This window comes from Alligator sinensis, unplaced genomic scaffold (assembly GCF_000455745.1).
Source record: "Alligator sinensis unplaced genomic scaffold, ASM45574v1 scaffold38_1, whole genome shotgun sequence".
NCBI lineage: Eukaryota > Metazoa > Chordata > Crocodylia > Alligatoridae > Alligator > Alligator sinensis.
The window spans coordinates 408,842-419,112 of record NW_005842179.1 but is presented as its reverse complement, the minus strand read 5'-3'; positions in this window follow the sequence as shown (position 1 = coordinate 419,112).

Here is a 10,271-nt window from a genome sequence, read left to right as displayed (position 1 = left end):
TTTATATTCAGCAGAGCAACAGAATAAGCAAGCACTGTGCAAATCGTACCAGATGGGGAGATATGGACACAGCCAACACTCCGTAGGGGAAGGACAGAAGATACCTTAACAGAGTAACAGCATTTGTTAGAAGGAAAGGAAATTTGTTGCACTGTCCTTGGAGCTCTTCCCCTGCTGACTGATTAGTATTGGCAGAAACATCAGTCTCAACAGAAGCAGCCCAGCCTCTCCAGTTACCAAAGGAACGTGAAAGATACTGGTTAGAAGTTAGACTACAACAAACCATGTGCATAACTTTGTGGTGGGGTGGAGATATTCAGTGTTTTTAGTACTATGCCAACCAATCTTTTAGAGACCACACATCAATTATTTCTTCCTGGTAGCTTGGGAGGCAGCACCCCAATGCAGAATTCGAGGTCTGAGAAGTCAGGTGTATTCCTAACTCTGCCATGAATTCACTATGTGACACTAGGCAAGTCAATTCACCTCTGTGCTTCAGTTTCCCCACTTATAGTTAGGAGGAAATAGCAATCAACTTTACAAAGTACTTTAAAAGGCTCATAGAAAAGGAAATGTTGTTTCACTGCAAATAGCAATGGTATCTCTCACAGTAGAAGGGTGAGATTCCCTGTGGGCAACTGAGTTTCTGCACGTTCTTTTAGCCAGGAAGATTATACCATTAGGTAACCTTGAGAACAAACCATAACTGTAATTAAGTTAATATGTACACACACACCACAAACTTTCCACTGTTACAAACTGTCCACTACTTTGGGGCTGACAGCCTTGCTGAGATGTAACTGGCCCCCTGCTGATGTGTCTCTCTGTTTTCTTCTCAGCTGTCCCATCCAGCAGCCACAGTTCTAAAGTTACAGGACAGTTTCTAACTTTGTGCCTGTCCCAAGGCATCAGGACAGAGGCACATGATTTGTAATTTATGAGGACACCCAGAGAGCTGTCACTTTCAAGGCAGGTGTTGAGAAACTGGCAAGCAGCCTGAGCAAAGAAAAAGACTGACCTCACCATGAAATAATGGTGGCTAACATGGTCACAGGACAGAAAGCATTGACATAAGCGGACTTTAAAAATAAATAGGTCATCCTGCCAGACTCTTTCACTGTCTCATACAAAGAAGCCATGATGAACCAATTAATTGGAAGTGTGAATGGTTAGTCACCGGAATTAGGAAAGCATAGCATTTTGATTCATGGTTTCTTTAGCCCTTTTTCATAAATATTTCCATTATGCACCGCAATTCAAATTTTAAATTATATCACACCTGCATATAAAAGAGACTCTTTCAATAGGCATGCAAAAGCTGAAGGAAAAGCAACACACACAAGTGTGTTGGTATATAGACAAGTTGCAGATTGTATGTTGCTGAGGTCCAACTTCAAAATAGAAAAAAATAAAAGGAAAGGAGCTGCAGCAAGGTAATTACCATCCCAGCAGTCAATCCAGCATCCCAACAATAGAAAAGTTGGGAGTCCAGTATCCCAACAGTAGAAAATATAAACCTGTCCTGTTCTCCAAATTGTTTTAACCTGAAGAGGCAATAAGAACCACCATGAAGTGGGCAGTCCCTTGAAGAAGACAGTACTTCACAACAGAGGCCCATTTTGTATGTCATATGTAGAGGAAGAGGAAAATAAGTGTTGACTTAGATTATCCAGACATTGCAAAGTTTGATATAATATATGTATAAAAGCATATTAAATATTATATAAGCATCCAAACTAGGAACAAAATACTGCCGGCATAACAGAGGCTTATTTTCCCCTTTCAACCAAATTCAGCTCTGACATACTGAAGTCAGTTTAGAATGGACTAAATAAGGTTCAGTTCATAGATTCATAGATTCATAGATGTTAGGGTTGGAAGGGACCTCAACAGATCAAGTCCGACCCCCTGCCTAGGCAGGAAAGAGAGCTGGGGTCAGATGACCCCAGCCAAGTTCACTGAGAATTAGAAGCAAACATGGACATAAGGACTGTGATTTTCCAAGGAGGCCAAGGGACCTGGGCACCCAAATCCCATACAATTCCCAACTCCCTTAACATTTCTTTTAAAACCTCTGGACCTTAGCCTGTGAAGCATAGAGGGAACCAGTTACAGTGAAGGCTTTTTTATTATTATTTAGCCTTTCCTTCTGTCAGATAGCAGCAGTCAAAAGGGAAGTCAATATAGTATCTGATACAAGGGGATTTCATCTGGGTAAGGAGCACAGAACTTGGTGTTAGGGAAACTATATTTAGTAAAACTAGACATAGAAGCAGACATTATCAAGTTTTCTGGGCTAAGGCCTGTTCACTTCACAGTGATTTCTTGAGCTTGAATGCATCCAAGCAACTTCAAATCCACATTTTTGTTTATGCCCTTGCTCCATCAAATGCTATTCTTTCTTTAGATTAGTTTTAACAGTTGCTGTAACTAGAAGTAACCTTGTAATTTCTTGACATACTCGGGCCAAAGATGAACCAAAGCTCAAAAGCCAGATTCTTTGCTACATCCAGACAGAGGCATAACTAACAATTGTCCCCACATGAGGGACACAAGTATGCTCCCTTATTCTCACGTGGGCAGCATCCCCAGCAGGTGATCTGAAGTTTCCACTCCCTTTTTAATACCTAAGGAGCATGAAAGGTGAGACTAGAGCCAACTGGACATTAGAGCTTAGCCAGGAAAATAGAATTTATCTACCAATCTGGTATGTATGCAGGCAGTTGGATCAGATGACCTCCAAGGTCCCTTCCAACTCTGAGTCTCTGTGGCAACAGGAGAATTAATTAATTAATTTTCTGTCAAAAGTACAAGTTAGCAATTACCTCTTCCTAGCTCTTGTTCTCAGCAGAGAAACTGCCTGGAAGATGATGTGGGTCATCTCTGCATTTGCAGAATAGCTTTACTTGACAAGGAAAATACAGGCAGCATTGTGCTGCAAACTCTGACAGCACTTGCCTTTTTCCTTGTAACCAAGGTGTCTTTTGATTCAGCTGTTAATGCCTAGTCACATGATGGTGACCATCCCTAGCCTAAGGAGCTATAAGAAGCCTGGTCTTAATCACCAACAAAGCCACTAACCATTAATGATCTCTAGCCTTTCTAAACTACTTTAGCTATCAGTTTTTGTCTTTTTTTTTTGTTTAGCATTGAGTCAGATAATGTTGCACTTTCTAAAGCTGCCTGGAGAAACAATGGGAATAATACAACCTCAGACTCACCATGTTTACTTTTCTGTGCTGCTTTCCCATTGGCATTTACAGTGGTACATTGGTCACTATTAAACTTTCTCTCTGGCCTGGTTCACCTAGTTAGCTTGGTTTTCACGGTATCATACTACAGAGTAAGGGCAAATAAGTTCAAAGCAAGAGTCAAGGGATCTACAAGCACTTTAATGACATAAATAAGGAAAATCTTTTGTATCTTCTTGTAAGACATTTTGTAAGACAGGCCACAAACAAGTCAAGCAGCTGGGAGCAATCTGCAGCATTTTGTGCCCAATTATGATTGGCAAGGCAATTAAGTGGGAAAAGCCACAACAAAGCAGCTCCAAATATCCTATTCAAGTGACAGATCACCTAATTAACATTAAATAAAACTAAGAGCTTGGTATCTGTTTCTTCTCTACTAATATGGCTGACCTAATTATCCATATCCCAGTACACTAGCTTCAACTATGCTTCCTTTTCTTATTAGAACACTTCTGTTAACTAACTGATTTCAAATTAGGTCTGAGAAAGCCAACACTTGATCACATGGTAGATCTGAGCTAGTACAGACCTGCTTGGCAGTTTCTGTGTTATACTATGTCAGTAGTGCTAAACCTCCAGCCTGTAGCCCAGATGCAGCCCATGGCATCATGTCATCAAGTCTGCAGGGCTCCCTATGGGTCCAGAAATTAGTCAGAAGAAAAGCAGTGGCAATTAATACTACCACTGCTCCACGGCTGCCAAATTTCCAACCCCTGTGGGCCAGATAACATGGCCCTGCACTTGGGTCCAGGGCTGCAGGTACGATCTGCATGGAGCCTCATCTGGCATGCAGGGTCAGGGCCGAACCAGGGACCAGGGCCAGGGCTGGGACTCTATATAGCATGCAGGGTTGGGGCTGGTCCTGCACACCTGACTGAGCCCCAGCCAAGCCAGCCCCAAACATGGGATTGGGCCCATGGACAGATCTACCCCATAAACCAATGCTGCATTGGTCATCCAGCCCATGGTTCCAAAAGTTTGGGCATCAATGAACTATATTAACATGACTCAAAATTATAAATGAGAGCTGAGTGAACTTTATTTCAAACTCAGTAACTAGTAAAAGTTTCTCCTACAAGAGATGTTACTCTGATAACATTTGGCTGCTGTCCTAGGCTGGTACAGAACACAAGGTGATCAAGCAAACCCTAAAATACACATTTATGGCCAACATGGATAGTCTGAAGGTTCCTTTTATAGTATCTATCCTAGGTGAGCTTGATCCAATTATCTCTTCTCATCCTGTTCTCTCTTCCTTTTCTATATAGTTTTGCAAAATTGCAATTAAAGTAAGTTTTGATTGTTTGTATTAAAAGAAAAAAATTCCTGACAGGCATTTTTAAAGTAACAAAGGGTCAGGGAAAATTAACCATGCAAGCTTGTATATGCTTAAGATTACGAAGGAGGCTATAGCCCTATTTCTAAGGCAGTTCTATACAAGGCCTTGATGCCAGCTAAGTACTGTAGTCAGATTTACCTTAGAGACTAACTAAATCGAAGATGCAAAAGCTTTTGTGAGCCCAAGATCACTTCAAATCACCCTCCCTTGGATAGACTGCTCTGTGTGTGTCCTTTCACAGCATCTGATAAATTGAGCTCAGGTTCATGAAAGCTTATTTATCTCTGGTTTATTAGTCTACTAGGTAGACATGTCTACCTTGCCTTCTGCCTTCCAGATTCAAGTGACCCCAAGAATAAAGTACCAATGAGTGCCATGTTTATTCACCAGTACTCCAGCATTAAGACTCAGAAACAGTTGGAATGATGATTTTCTTCCAGCCTATTTTGAAATGTAACATAGGGACCCACAGGAATGCACTAGAGGTACAACAGCTGCACTTCCACGTCCTCTTGTGTGTGCCCCTAACAGAGTCTCAGAGATACTGTCCTGCTCTGCACATACTTGTGCAGAACTTCTGGGAACCTATTCAGACAAGTAGGTTCTGCCTGAGGGGACTCAGCCAATGACTGCACTGCCCAGGATGAGAGATGGAGATAATTTGTGAATGAATGTGCTTAAAGACAGGCTTTCCAAAAGTGTCTAAGTAATTGAGGAGCATGGGTCTCCTTGGTTTCCAATGGAACTTGTGTTCCTCAGTCTTTGAAGGAAAATCCAAACATAACTGGCAAGAAGCATGCAGCATGGAGGAAATTAAGTATCTGTGATGAAATGCAGGAAAAGTTTGCCAAGGACATGGCCATGAAACATTGCAAAGGAGAGATCAATTAATCAGCTCCCTGGAATACTGATCCACAGCCAGTAAAACCATCCATACAATTAATGTGAAACACTAGGACAGTAAATAAAACTGCCTAAAAAAACATTAAAAACATGGCTGTCCTGAATTCAGCTGTTTCTGTTCTCAGAATGGGATGTGAACCTTTTCTTTCTGTCCAGGCTTTAGAGGTGAGGGTCGGGAGGTATTCATATAAATCAAAGTCTCAAAGAGAAAATTGGTTGGAACTGTTGAATTTAACCTACTTTCACACCAGCACCCTATACATCAGGATAGCTTTGCTCAAAAATAAGGTCCATTTCACTTACAAGGATCATAAACCACCTCAAACATTTTGATAAAGTTGGCCCAACCTTAAGATTTGTAATTAAGCTCCCAGGGAGGTGAGATTGTCATGGGTTGGGGCTTTATGCCTGAAATAGAATAGAGTTTTCACAAAAAGGAACAGAGGTCTCCAAGTGATAGAGTTGCTGGGAAGCTACTTGTAGCTCTGCAGATATCCTAATTATACTACAGGTTAAGTAGGTTGGATATTTCAAGGTTACCTACCATCAGACATCTTGATTAGATAGTTCTAAGCTGACATCATCCCCACATTTGGCTTTTTGATAATTAATTCCATGCAGCTTGTGCATTGTTCCAATCACATAAAAGCATTCATTATGTTCATGGCACCATGGTTAAGGTTGTACTGAATTTTGTGTGAAAACAGGTTTTCAGTTTCTTTGTGCTATATGAATAATGCAGTGCACCCTCCCGAAAATTAAGGCACTTGCTCTTTGACTAGAGTATGAATATAAAAATGAGGGTGCTCGCAGAAGGAAAATACTGATTGGCAGAGGCAAGAATTTTATGTTAATGTATTCATCAAGCAGACTGGCTGAATTGTTTCAATTGCCACTTTCTAATTTTATATCTAGATAGATAGATAGATAGATAGATATAACATCTATATATTGCAGACAGAGTAAAACATGTGAGAAGGCAATGGTTTAGAAATGAGCTTTGATTCTCATTCTTGTGCTCCACTTCTAAACTAGGTGTGTTTGTGGAAAAATGGGTGTGGTGTTATTTCTAACTGCAAGGATGTAATCTTTCTCTCCTCACTCTTATGTGCTTTTGCTCTCCATAAATTCATCAAAGCACACCACTGGTTTCCTTCTAAAGTCATGTTACAATAGGTCCCTGTCACATCATGATTGTAAATTCTCAACTCCCAGACAGTATCTCCAAAATCCTTTAAAATCACTCCTTCCCCACCTTCTCTACAATTTGCACTAAAGCAAACACAGAGCTTAGTTTTATAGGCATTATTTCATTGTATGTGCACCATTTCAGTACTGTGGGGCTGCTTTAAATCCCTCAAGTCACTTGCTAGGGCATACAACTTTGACATGGAACTGAAAAACAGGTGCCTTTTTTCAGTAACCCTGCTGTCAGATGTTTACAGCTCAGATTTTAGCAGGAGACTATGCATGTATATACATACAAATATATGTATGCAATGTGCTATATAAATAGTCTATGTAGAGATGCAAACTTTCTTTTGGGAGACTTTCTCACCCAGGTTAGCCCTGTTCCACCCAGCTGGGTGGCCAAGAAAACAATAAATTTGATCCATGCAAAGCTGGTGGTTTGGAATGTCTCATTACTGGGAGTCAAACAGAATCCAATTGACTAAATCCTTTGGAATTCCATACGATGGCAGTTTCCCTTACTTTCTTCTCAGTAACATGTTCAGTTCCTTGTGGTTATATTTCTGTACCACATTTTTCCCACTATCTTTTCTTTCTCCTCACCACGTAGGAGTTAAATGCTTTTCTGCGTATCGGTATTAGGAATTCCTGCTTCCAGTTCTCTTTCAAGAACTGCTTCTTTTCTAGGAGGCTTTCTCTTGACTTCATTAGGCTAGGAAGCAGGCCTCTGGAATCTGGAGCAGAGAGATGCCAAGTACTTTAGCAAGGAAAATCCATGATGGGCTTGATAGGGAGTAAAAACAGAACCAGAGCCTTTTAAAGTCATATATATTCAAAATGATTAATTGCTGGTGATTGCTCTAGTCCACAGTGCTCTCCAAGCTCCAAGGTGGGCAGGAAACCATTATAAGAGTATGTAAAAGAGTTTTTACCTAGCACTCTCTCACACATTTCTGAAGCTGCTCATACTTAATAAAACTTCAGGAACTCAAAATGCAGCTAAGAAACCTGAACTCAATGCTCCCAATGAAGCTCTCCCAGTAGTTAAAAATTGGCTTTAACAAAAACCTGATAATGATTCTCAGCCACAATATTCTGCTTTGTCTCTCAGCAGAAAGCTCTTCCCAAGATTGCTTTGACCTGTTCCTTCACAATAAGGGCCTATATTATACTAGAATTATAGTATTACAGCTTTCAATGCCACTGAAATCTACTATTGAACCATATTTTATGACAGAAAGATAATGGGATATTGTTGTTTTCATTGGGGAGATACCCAAAGATCTCACGCAGGATCAGTCATTGTATTCGGTGCTGTACGAACACTCAGTAAGAGGCCGAGGTAGCTGTCTATGGAATCTTTTAGTCTAAAGCACCATTTAAAATGCCTACCTCTTTGTGATATGAAAAGTCCCTGGTTCTCAAGGTCCCTGCCCTTTTAGAATAGAAACGCTGCAGTACCTGTGAGGTAGCTATTATTCACAAGCATCTTAAATGGTCCTTTTTTGCTTAAAAAGCATCAAAAAAACTTGAGGTCTCTGGGAAGTAGCTTTGTGGGGACTAAGTGGAATTGATATCTCTCAGTGGAGACTTAGAGGTTCATTTTTCATAACTCTGCCTGTCCCCATTAGTTCCAGTTGCTAGAGGGTTTGAATGTATCACCCATTAAAATGTTACATTTGGCACTTCCCCACCCAGTCCAGCATACAACTCTCACGTGTAGGCAGTACTGTTTTAAAATCTTATTTTAGAATCACAACATGCACTTCATTTATAGAAGGGACAATTATTCAGTTTTGCAGCTCCTTTGAAGGACAACTTGACTGCAAGCAAATATGAAGTGTATGCAAGAATCCCTGAGTGTGCTTTCATTTAGCCACAATGAGATTTGTGACTTGTTGAAAACAGAGACGAAGTATTATGGAACCCAGGAAGTAAAACTATCAAAAGATGCCTTGAATAGATAGAGAAATGTGCCAACACAAATTAGATTTGGCAACATGGCTTAGGAGATTTTTGAAAATGGGAGCATAACATGAAATATTTGAAAGAGACAGTTGCTCAGAAGGGATTGTCTACTTTCTGATGTTCGTTGATTCCTTCCTATCAAGGTGCAATTGTAATGGACTTACATTCATTTCCTTTTCTGTTGCATATTACAACAACTGTGATTCTAATGGGTAGTGCATACATTTTTATGATTGCTGGCTTTGAGTTAACTCTGATAATTAAGACACAAATTCAGAGAATTACTTCTTAAGTAGTGCTCCACTCAGGAAAACACAAATCCAACTGATTCCAACAAGACAAAAGTGCATACTTAAGTGATTTCCTGAATCAGAGTGTAACAGTTTATAGCAAGAGAAGCTGCTCTTCCAAACCTTTAAGAGTCATTTTGTGCACCAGCAATGGGTTGAACACAAAAAGGAATCACACCTTAGCAGCAATAAAAATTAGCAGTTTTAGCTAATAAAACAGAGCAGGCCAGAGTTGTTAGTAACACAGTCAGCATTACAGGGTTCGACATGGAATGAATAACTCGGGCTGTCAGTAATTAGATACAAAACTTTTCACCAAAAGTCACCAGTTCAAATGAGGCCCAGGATAGCAGTACTCAAAAGTCATGACCCCGGATGGCCATACCCTATTGTACAAAGTGGGTTGGTGGACTTTGCCCAGGTATCCACATTGCAAAAATCCCCATCACTAATGGTCTCAACAGAAAGGCCAAGGACTGAACAAGCACAGAAGTAAGAACTACTTTTCACTCTCATCAAGGGCATTCTGGATCTTGTAAGATGGAAGTCTGTAGCAGAGCCCATCCTGTACCACCTTTATGGAGAGAACATTTAGATTCCAGGTGATATCCTCAGCCCCTTGAAGTCAATGGAAAACCTCCCAGATATTTCAACAGAAGTAAGATTTTACCTTAAGAATTCAAGACATTTGTACAGGCATGAGGAAAAAAGAAACAGGCTAACGCATAGGATGGAGAATGTGCACAGGCAGTACTTATCTATAAAATGGTCCATAACAAGTCCTGAGATACCAGACCCAGAAAATTTGGACTATAATTCCTATTTTACAAATGGGCAAAGTGAAGCTAGGGGAGATGAAGTTTGCCCAAGGATCACTCAAGAAGTCTGTGCCACAGCTGGAAATAAAATCCCAAGAGTACTGCCACCCAAACTTGTCTTTTGATTACTACACACCTCATATAGCCAAAACCACAGGATGCTAACTAACTGCATGTTTTGACCTCAACTGATCTGATGGTCAAGATAAGGAAATGAGAAGAGGGAGAAAATGTATTTTCCCCCGAAAAAAGAAAAAAAAATTGAACACAGAAATGAAATATTTATGACTGATCTTGTAAAGCTTGTCAAAAGATGGAAAACATCATTCAGTGAGGAATGCTCTGGCCCCTTTGATCCAATTGGAACTCATGTTACCGGATTGTCTCGTACAAATTCCCAGCCACCACTAATTTGTTACTTGTAGGGCCTCTCCTTTTCCCTAAAAATGACAGATGCTAGTGTTAGAATAATAATCTGCACAGATGAATCCCAGCAGCCTCTAACTCGCCA